An 11437-nucleotide genomic window follows, 5' to 3' on the forward strand; every position below is an offset into this window, starting at 1 on the left:
TTTTAAAAGGCTATTCTGGGTGGAATCTAGCTTAAACATAACCTAAACTTGTCTCCTTTTTCCTCCTGCAATTGCAGAGAATCGGTGATTAATTTTGATTAAAGCAAATCTAACCTAAAGATAAAGCAATCATAATCCAAAACTAAGCTCAAAGCTGATGCAAACCTAATTGAAACTTGTTCTCTTGCTACTCTGGTTGCTAAGAATCAGTGCTTCCGCTTTAATTTCGACGCTTAACCTCCATTTCGCCGGCGTGCACCACGTGTATTACGTATTTTTTGTAAACATCACTTTTATCCGGCCACGCGGATGTTTTCCATTAAAACGAATCGCATAGAGAAAACTTTTTATTGTTCGCCGGTTCTTCCTGTTTCGACGTATTCGAACGTATTTTATACGACAAAAAACAGCATCCAGCAGGTAAATATCTTTCGAATCTCGCCATGGAAACGATCAATAGAAACGAGATTTGTCGTAATAATTGATGCTTCGATAGAATGTGTGTTTCCAATACAAAGAAACGTTATACATACATAGTGTCTTCTTTCGTATTATACATATATTTACCTTCATTGCTCGTGTTGCGGTCCTAGATTCAATATCAATATAAAATTATATTTATTATTAATTTATATTAATACATATTTTAGGAAAATATTAGTCTAGCACTGAAACGAGAAATCTTCCATATTTTCATAACATTAAGAAATTTTTTAACAGTAAAAATACACGATTAGATCAGAAACGATGGAAACAATGTGTTTCTTTCGTTCGTTACTCTGTGAAATAATAGTAACTTTCTTCATTTTATCTTACTTCCTACACAACTTATTGCAACTGTCTACCACACTAATAACGCTAAAAGTAACTAAAAACTTCGTTCTCGTCCATTATAATACCAAACAAGCAAGAAAATGTTAATCGATAAAAGTTCTTGGAACCGTTCTTGGAAAAGTCCTCGGCGAGGAACGGGTCTCCCTTTTAATTTTTAATTTCATTACGGATTCTCGAGCAGCCCCATAATGGCCTCGATACGCCATAGGCCATCTGCCACGATCTCGAAGGATCTGTATCTACATACCGATCGAATATAATCGATCAGGATCGATCAGCGGAACATCATCTAGCTGACTGGTCGTCGAACGATCGGCCGGTTTCGCTCGTAAGCCGTGTAATCATGCTACGATCGAATTTACATGGCAAATTGCGCGAATCAGCGGATCGAACGTTTTCTTCCTGTTATCCAGCCGGAACAACGGCGGATTCATTTGTGTAAACACTAACCTCCGCGTTTACGGAAACGTTCGACTGTTGCTAAAGCGGAGAAACTGTTTCAATAAAGCGAAAAATCAATGAACAAATCTTTACTCACACCTCTATCGTCTTCAGTCTGTCATTTGTGTTCTACGGCTTAATCCTGCTCCACTTTTCCAAATCATTTTTTAATCCAATTTCCAACATAAAAAATATCTCGAGTTTGAGCAAAATACCAACGAAATTCTTATTGCCAATATTATACATGATTTCTTGTTTCGATTCTATGTTAAACACCTTACTAAAACAGATCCTCTTTATCTCTTGAAATAATGCGGACGGAGTTAAAAAGGTTTGATCTTCCTAGGAAGACCAGATATAATTATGATGCAAAAGGGAGAACGGGTGGGGAGGGGGAGGGGGAGACGGGAGGGGGGCAGTGTTGCGTTTCGTGATCGTGATTGCTGAATAAGATTTTTTCCAGGGAGAGCCGGAGGTGGGAATCTTACGGGCGTTGCGATAAGGCACACATTAATTGAAGAACAACATCCGGCATGGAGCCGGTGGCCGACGTCGTGACATCATTGTCTACGACAGAACGAAAATGGAATTAAACGAAGCACCATCGGCCTGAGCCGATTCAAAGCAAAGGGTAATTTTAGAGTGATAGCATTAGCGAGAATTTCTCGCTGGTATCGACCATTTCAAAAGAAGTCGATCGAATGTTCAACCCACTTTTTCCTCGATTGTTTAGTAATCAAATGGACAACGTTCCCTATCGCGTATTTTAAATTCTTAATCTTTTACGAACGAAGAACAGTTTATAAGTGTTAATGCAAATATGAAGTCAAAGAGTAGAGAGCTTCGTTCGAAATTAGGCTTATTCTAGTATAATATTCTTTCTCAAGTCTTCTTTCGTCGTCCAGCGGCCAAATAAAAACTAATATGTAAGAAACGATCTCTGTTATATATCTTTAATTTTTAATAATGAAAAATCGATGCATCGTTGCCTTGAACGAACGAATATTCTTTTTTAAGTTTTATTTTATCGTTTAACGATCAAGTTGGAATTAATGTCTATGTAATATGTATAAAGAATGTTCATTGGATATAATAGAAACATCAATTTGGAGAGAGTATCGCTCAATTATAATTTGAAATAATTTAATAATTTCTATTCCACGCGAATAAAATTATGGCATATAGCACGGTGAATAATGAAAATTTGAAAGATCAAATTCATCGGTCAAATTGATCCTAGTTACTGTTATTTTGCCAACGATCGATTATAAGCCAATGGAGCTTGTCCACCTGTCGTGTTCGATGAGAACGCAATTCTGACCCGGCGGCGGAACTAATAGCTTCGACGAAGGACTACTCGTAACAGTCTGCGCGTTTAATTAGATAGAAGGAATATTATAACGAGGTGAACACGCGTTTATATGTGTACATGAGTCACATACTATAAGTAGTAGACAGCATAGCACTAATAGATAGTATCACACTGCAGTAGTTGGTATAGTAGATAGCATCATATTGCAAAATTCGACGATTTGTTAAGAAAATGAAAGATAGATCACAACTACCAGACATCGTAAATTTCCATCGATTATCAAAATTATCATCTGAACGCAATTAATCTGAATTATTATCATAATCGAAGAAGTTCAGAATATAGCAAAATGGACTTCCACGTTTTATCGTAAAAGAGAACAAAATAAATGTAACGTTACTTACAAGTACCAGGTTCCAAAGAATTTATAATTTCGCTTGTTCCAATTTCCACTAATCGCCAAATCTTTCGCCAATTTCCATCAAAATACGATAAACGCAAACTGCCAACACCGAAGAAATTCATAGCACACCAATGAAAATACCTGTAAAACTAATGGAATCTGTCAGAAGTATAAAAAAAATCTACTAATATACCAATCTCCTGCATCCGACGAATAAATTTTGAAGCCAAAAACGAGTACGCAAAACATATTTTTCTCCGACGAATACTGCCCCTAAATGTTCCGTGCAAGAAACGTAATGGCCAAACGCGTGGCAAAAAGACGTAAACGTGCAAATGGCGAGAGAGAGACAAGAATAGAAGTATCTGGAGCGAGCACCAGGTCTGAGTGCTCCGTTTTACGATCTTCCTTCGGCCGACAGGAGCCACACGATCGGTAGTCGGAGGATCCGGGGTTAAAGAAGGGAAAAAATATGAGGGAAGTCGATGACGATAAAGAAGAGAAGAAGAGGTGGAGTAGAGGTTTGCTAGAACGAATGGCTGTGCCAAATTAACCATGATTTATGAACACGGCTGGCCAATATTCCATTCTATTAACATCGCATTATCCGTCCGTCAAATTACACGCCAACGACCCAGTTTTTCAGGAGCCGGTCCTGGCACAAAGTAATCTTTGCATTCATGGCTTCGTTATCTCGAGATCATTTGCTTTCTGCGAGTACGTTGTTATTTCATTGATTTTTTAATAGATATATTATTTTATTATACATATTATACTGTCATGTATTTATTGACTATCGATTATTCATATTGATTATCCTTGTTGTGATTTCATTTATTTATTTTATCTTTGTTAGTTTGGAGAAGTTATTAAGATTGTTTTAATGATGCGATATCTGTCGTTAATTTTCTTTACGCGTATAACGAGTTCGAATGTTAAGTATTTTTGTATGATTTTTGTACTTCAGCTTCTCTTAACAAAGGAATATTTAACTAGGTGAGTATTAACCAGATAATTAGATTTGTTATGCAGTTTAACTATTCTTTTCACTCTAATCAATAATATTTCAGAAACTACTCGTTGCAGTGAAAGAAATATTAAATCTTTGCGTAGCCAAATAAACCAAAAATAATCCAGGGATTTAAAACGAAACGAAAAAGAATGTTTTTTTTTTATTAATACAACATATTTTCCAAATAACTATCGCATAGCATTTGCCAATAAAAATAACATATTCCATGAACGCTTTGGTCGTATCAGTTCGCAAACGATAAACGACGCCTACGATCACGATAACAAAGGTTTACGATTTTATTTCGAAATGAATATTTTCGAGGAAAAATTTGTATGCGAAGGTAAAAATCAAATTTCATTGATTGTGATTGTATTTACGGAGCTCTATTTCTATTACATATAATCAAGCCTCGTTTGTTTCTTATTCCTCCATAACGTATTATAAATTGTTCATAAGCGGAGTTTGCAAATTTAACATTACATTCATTCCATATCAATCGTTTCAATCTAACATTTTGCACGATCATCTATCAGCGAATAATATTAGTAAATTGCCTAATCACAATTTTCAACTTTTCTTAAAATTTCAAAATACTCTTTTATCACAGTATTCTATGCGTATGAAGCTTTAAAAAAATGCAAAAAGAAATACTTCGATACTTTGAGGCCGACATGGTTGCATACCATCTTAAAATACGAAATAGAATATAGACTAAATTTATTTGACTCACGAACGGCATAATTATCGAGCGAAACCACACCGAAATTTTCCAGTTTTCCTTTCCGGTTACCGTTCCAAGGTGTACAGGTATCCGATGTAGCACGATCGATCACCGATCGACACTTTATAGCCTGGGATAGGCATGGTGTACAATGTTGCACTCTATTGGTTGGCTACATATCGCAACATTATACGTAGATGCGGCGAGCATCGAGTTGCAGGCTGCAATGCGTGCACACGTTTAATTAATTCGCTCGTACGCGCGCCGTGCGAGTCTCATTCCCTGGCATAGTTGGACGAAATTTTCCCAAACGAGCGAACAAGTACTTATTTCACGTTTTGAACCAGGAAAATTGTCGGTGTTAATTGCTGACATACTATACAGCGGATGATCGATCGTTCAGATTAAGATCAAGGATGATATAGATGATGTAATAACGACGAGTCAATTTCGACGATTAATCGGAATTTGGACGGTTTTAATATTTATGAAGTAGCCACGATCGATTTCTCCGTCGCGTACTAACACCATGGGAGAATTATCGATGGTGCGTGAGGTAACACTGATGATGTTCCTTCTTTGTAAGTTAAAAAGTTAAAAGATGGTAGCGTAAATAACGAGACTTAATATCAGGAAATACCTGTTCGCAAGATTGCTGATAACTGTAATTATTCCGTATAAAACGCAGGAAAGTACCATATTACACTGCAAGACTAAGACGTAACCGAGAAAATGACTATGAAATAATTAATGATAAGTAGGAAATACCAAGAACTAAATGCGAACCTTCTTGGAGCTATTCCGCCTATCAAGTTGCAAAGAAAGCTAAATTTCTAATGAAACAGCTGAGCTTCGTCTGTCAATAAAACCTTGTAAATTCTTCAATAATCGAAATCTAGATTATATTGTATTCTTGATAGGATATTAGGAGAATTATTTATTACATAGCATTACGATATGCGTATGTCCTTTCGGTTAAATATCAAATATATCAATTAAACAGAAAGATCTGTATCACATTGGTCAGCAAATAAACAAGTAAGTAGTAACGATTCTATAAAGACACGATTTCTCCAAATTTCTTCCTAGATACTGTGAGCTTCCTTTGACTCAACGCATCCCTAAAATTTACTCACCAGCTCACAAAACCCTTCCAAACACCCGGAGGTAACGTGGGTGGAGGACAATAATATCCACGTGCACGAAGGCGAGCACACGAAGCAAGCAAGAAAATAAACAAACGAGTAAGAAAGAAAGAAAGAAGAGGCGGTTGGACAAGGCACATCGCGTACGCGCGCGTAGCTCGTGTCCGGTCAGCCGTTAAGAAGGAAGCTTCAGGCCGATGTCGAAGATAAGACCGGGGACGTGTCCCTCTGTGCGTGGCATTCTCCCGGAGAAATGGTACCGAAGTTCGGGGACCAACGAGTGTGCCGGGCCCTCACGTAATCCACGGATACGTCGCGACGAATTTGTACGTCTGCCCAATGAGCCAGAAGCCACCCTGCGTTAGCCTCGTTTCGCGTTCACCGTTCTTCTCCTCTTTTCGGGCCGTTCCACCGTACGTACCTCGCCTGCTGCTTATATACCTATATGTATACGAGTATATATATATTCTCTTACACACATCATATATATATATATACATCTTTTATATAGATTTATGTGTGTATGTATGTAGGAGGAGAAGCCACGAAACTGGGCCCATCTACCTTCAAAATGGCTACCGTCTCCACGTCGGTGAACAACCGATGTAAACTACAAGCGCTCCTCTCGAACACAAGCTGCCTCGTCGATCCCTCGTCGATCGCGTCGCCGGTTTTTTCGATTTCTTCAAAGTGGTCACGCTTGCTTTTCGGGAAGACGACTATAGATCTTGAGCATAGGATGATAGAGAGAGAGAGAAAGACAGACAGACAGACAGACAGACAGACAGACAGACAGACAGACAGATTTCTTTGATCGGTACGACTATGGCTCGTTTCTGACAACACTGGGTTTGGGTTGGTTGAGTTGGTTGGGTTTGTTGGCATTGATAGAGATTGGAGCTTTTAGAAATCTTTCATTTAACGTTTTGCGTATGTACATTTTTTTGTAACGTACGTTAAGTGGAGTTTAGTGGGTTTTTTAATAGGAAATCTACTAATACTAGAGTTACTGACCTTTAATATGTATCTCAGTATGTGACATACCCAGATCATTGGAATTTGACCAATAATATATGTACTTAATCATACTTCTGGCCTACAAGTGAATATTAATATTAACAAAAACACTTGTATGTTTTTAGTAATTTAAAAAAAACTCAGTGTGCCGTCAAAAAGGTCAGTCGTGTGGACAGTCATCGACTGACTTGGTAGTTTTAGTGTCACGGATAGCTTCTTATAGGAACCGGCAAACCGTTTTATATTTCGTTCATTAAAAGAATTGCCCAATACAAAAGAACATATATCAATGTTACTAAAAGGTATTTCTAAAAGTAGTCACCTTACCTCCACACTAGTCCAATTATATCAAACCATTAAAATCTCAAATCAAATCATTCAATCTCCTTATCTAAACCTCCTAATACCATCCCCGAAAAACCAACCAACCTTCTCAAACCATCAAACAACCTCACATCCCTCAATCCTCTACCAAAGTCAGTTTTGGATAAGCTTCCCATGTATAATACTCGCATGGAACAACATCAAAATTCCAGGTACCATTGGTAGCATCGTAACGTCCGCGAACGATCGGAAAATCTGTCTATCGTTAAGAGGGGGGTAGTACGGGGCGAGTAGAACAAAACGGTTCGAAAGGAGGAGTGACGAAGAGGAGTAGTGGACTGCTGAGAGAGGGAGAGAGAAAAGAGAGCACGGAGCTCGTGTTTCCGGCCGGGTGAACAACAATGCCCGCAGACAAATGAGCATCCCGCCTCCATTGTTCGCTTCATCGGCACGGCGCAGCCTCTCTCTCCCCTGTTACCCACCCTGGTTCCGCTTACGCCCCCCCCCAATGTCCCCCTCTTCTCGATTCCTCTTGCTGTCTCTCCCTTTACCCCGATGATCGAAGGTTCCACGTCCTCGTCCTCGTCATCGTCCTCGTCCTCGTCCTCGTTCTCGTTCTCCTCATCGTCGTCATCGTCCTCGCCATCCTCCTCATCGTCGTCGAACAGCCATAGCTGGGGGGTCCTCGATCAACCTGATGCGGGCCAACACCGATTAAACATCTCTGCTTCGTCGAATCTCCGTTAACGGGTATCCCCTCTCTGTGTCCTCTGTAAAGAGGTAGGGTTCCCCATGGTGCTACTCTCTTTTGTCCAGAGTTCTACCGTGGTTCTTCTCTATTTTTACCCTCATTGTCTCCTCCGTGTGCGCTCGATGAAAATAACGCACGCCGATGTCCGGATGGAGGCGACGCGGATCTTGTCGATAGCCTCCAACATTTTGCTCACTTTCTATATCTTCCTGGCTGTCTCTGCCTTGCCTTTTTTCGTTGTTTGTCAGGTTCAACGTTCAACCCTCTTGCGCTATTGAACTGTATAATATTACTAGTAGAATGCGGATGTCTAATTCATGTTCTTGTGGGTAGAATCGAAGAAACGATATCTATTTTATTAGATTCTCTTGTAATAACGAATTTGATAATAAAACTGGATTTCGCAAGTTACAAGTTATTTAATTATTCCATTTGACAATCAAAACTGCAAAATGTTGAAAAAAAGAGTTCTATCGTCGAGAACTTATAATTTGCTATTATCATTGGCTATGCACGAGGGATCTGTTAAATTTTTCAGTTTCATCTACTTTCTCTTCTTGTTTCCTATTTGTAGTTTCTATAGCTTTTCTCCTTTCTTTCCGAATCGTTTGCTTGGTTATTTTGTATTGTTGTTGTGGATGTTTATTTAACTATCGAGCAACGTTACATGTTAAAAGCGGATACGGGAGCGGAGAATTTGAATAAGTATCGAAGAAATGTATTTTTCCGTCTGCTTCAGGTTTTCGTTGTTTTACTTTCATGTTCTAGTACGAAGGACTACGAGGCGCGAAGTCGAAGGCTATCCGTAAAATATGCTTCATTTGCGTTTAAAGGTATGCTTTAGAGATTGAAAAAGTCATTTACTACTGTAATTGTCTTTTTACTTACGATTTGCATTTCAAGTTGGTTGATCTTTTCAATCAAGATCTTTTCATTCCTCTGGCAACAAAACTATTTAAGTTGCTGCTACTTCCTAAATTTTTCAATCCTTTCCACTTTGTTGCAAAATTGTTTTATTTTGTTTTTATGAGCCGTATTAACCTCCATTTTCATCATCTTTAATTGATCTAGAAATTAAAAAAGAAAATAATTCACTTTTGCGGTAAATAGAATAAGAGATTAACGATATGTAGGAATAAATAGAGAAAGAAGATCGATAAATGGTGAAAAATTGTACGAGATTGAACGATCATTAATGTTAACCATTTATTGAAGAGGAACGAGGCATTTCATCGCGAAATTAATCGACTGCAGCGGCTAACTTTTATTATTAGTTAGATAAAATCAAGAGATCGTTGTTGTTCAATTGAATAAGCTGCATGTTTATTAGACACGTGTCTATTAAAATGCAACACCTGAATAAATCGAATCGTATGGATGTAAATTAATTATGATTGTATTTTGATTAACATTACGATGCAGTTTGAATAACAATGTGAGAATGAAAATGCCGCAACGAGATTCCCTTAATAAATTTGGTTATAATATCCGTTCATTTCCGGCTGTAACGGTATACACTGTGAAACCTTATTTAAACAATTAAAATAGGTCTGCTCATAAAAATGACATCGCTATTCACAAAGAATTCTCATTATATCCAAGAATTGACGTTGTTTCCACACTTTCTTAAGTGTTACAAGTGTCACGTAACGCTTTATTATTTTTACTTCACACTTTTCCTTGCTAAGTACTTATCGTGGTGCACATATTTTCATGAAATTAATATTCTTTATAACAGTTGAAAACGAAGACTCTATTTTCAAATTTCTAATCTCATATTTTTTAATAGATATAAGAGTTTGTAATTTTCTAAAGTACTATTCACTATATTCTAAACTTATCCATCAAAATTCATATTTTTGGGACCTGAAAAATACAGTCGTATAGTAAGTGAAAAAAGTCGCAGCTACTAGCTAGTAGATGGTAATATACAAATTAGATACTTTTTTTGGTTATGTTTATCGATGGGGCGGTGCGCGGTCATCCGGTACGGGTTTTTGGATGCACGATGAACTAACAATAAGAAGGTAACGCGGGAGGCTCGGAGGGCCAGATGTTGTGCAAGGATTCAGCATCCTCGAGCCCATTCATGGCTCCCGTAGCAGAGCACCTTACTCGAACCGAACAACGTCGACCTCCTGCACCACAGAAATTCGATACTGCTCGGAACCTCGGCCAGTGCGTAATATCTTGCTCATATATATTCTATCTTGTTCCAATTTCCAAATCTATCGGACAGTCGGAAACGAACGAAGTTCTCCGCGTATGTGATGTATTATTGATATCTTTAATCAAGATTTCTCTGCGATTTGGTTATTCACATGTTACATATGATGATCAATTCGAATTATTAAGGTTAAAAACGAAAGCATGTATCGACAGTTTGATTTTCTTCTATCTGGAATATGAACGTTAAGGGTGATATTTATATATATTGAAGGAGTGTGGAAGATTTCTTCCCTGTTGATGCGGTGCTCGTTTTATTATCTGATCTTCTGTCAAAAGCTTCCATGTCATTTAACAGGTCGTCGTATGTCTCTTCCACTGCGTCACAAATTTCTGAACTCCTGTTTGGAACAGGTAAGATAACAATCTTTGATTTTAATCAGGCTTTCGTCGTTTGTGCTTACGTGTAATTAGCATGGTAGTGACAAATTTTACACTCTTCGCTCGCTGCAAGTGCTGCTTTGTCTAGTCCATGTTCTTTGAAGACTTTTAACTGATTCTGCCATTTTCTTTTACATTTGAAAGATTCTCGATCTTCTTTCTTCGCCAACTTTTTATCTGCAAATTTTCATTACATTTGTATTTTAGAGATTACATTTCGACGATTATAGTTAAATATGTATGGAAAATTGAAATGGTTCAACAGCGATACTTAATCATTCACATTTTCATCATTCTTCGCTGTCATTTATATTTTACCAACTAATAAGAGGATAAAACACAATTTGTACCTGACAATTTTTACAATTGTACCTGGTATTATTCGGTAAGGTTCAAGCGGCCTCGTTTCTGTCATAAACTTCCAAAAGTTCTTCACTTTAATTTGCTGACTATAACTTATCTTTTTATCAAATGTCAATTCTATACAAATCTTCGTGTTTTGTGTCATATTTAAATATTCCGCCGATTTTTCTCACATGTAAATACGTCACTTCCTTTTAAGAAATATTACTAGCTTCAATGTAGACATGTGAATGGGATATCTAGTAACATTTAATGTTACCATTGCAGCTAAGTCGATAATGTAAACTTGTAACCAAAAATACCAAATTTCCAAGCTCGTGTATTTTTTAAATTCACAGATATTATATTATATTAAACATTTTAGTAATAATTTATCAATAATACAAAAGTGAAAGATCGTACTGCCAATAATTAATATTACCATACTATGGTAAAACAGAACAAGAGCGGCAGCTTTTAAAAAAATGTAGTTTCGACATTTCGCAAGTAAAAGCGCGTCCTCAA

The 11437-nt window shown here is 37.5% G+C and overlaps 1 pseudogene; it reads left to right on the top strand.

The window, feature by feature from the left end:
• The first annotated feature begins 756 nt into the window (after window positions 1-756).
• LOC122567882 lies at window positions 757-9823 on the top strand (annotated as a pseudogene).
• The last annotated feature ends 1614 nt before the right edge of the window (window positions 9824-11437 follow it).

The sequence above is a fragment of the Bombus pyrosoma genome, linkage group LG5 (genome assembly GCF_014825855.1).
Source record: "Bombus pyrosoma isolate SC7728 linkage group LG5, ASM1482585v1, whole genome shotgun sequence".
Classification (NCBI taxonomy): domain Eukaryota; kingdom Metazoa; phylum Arthropoda; class Insecta; order Hymenoptera; family Apidae; genus Bombus; species Bombus pyrosoma.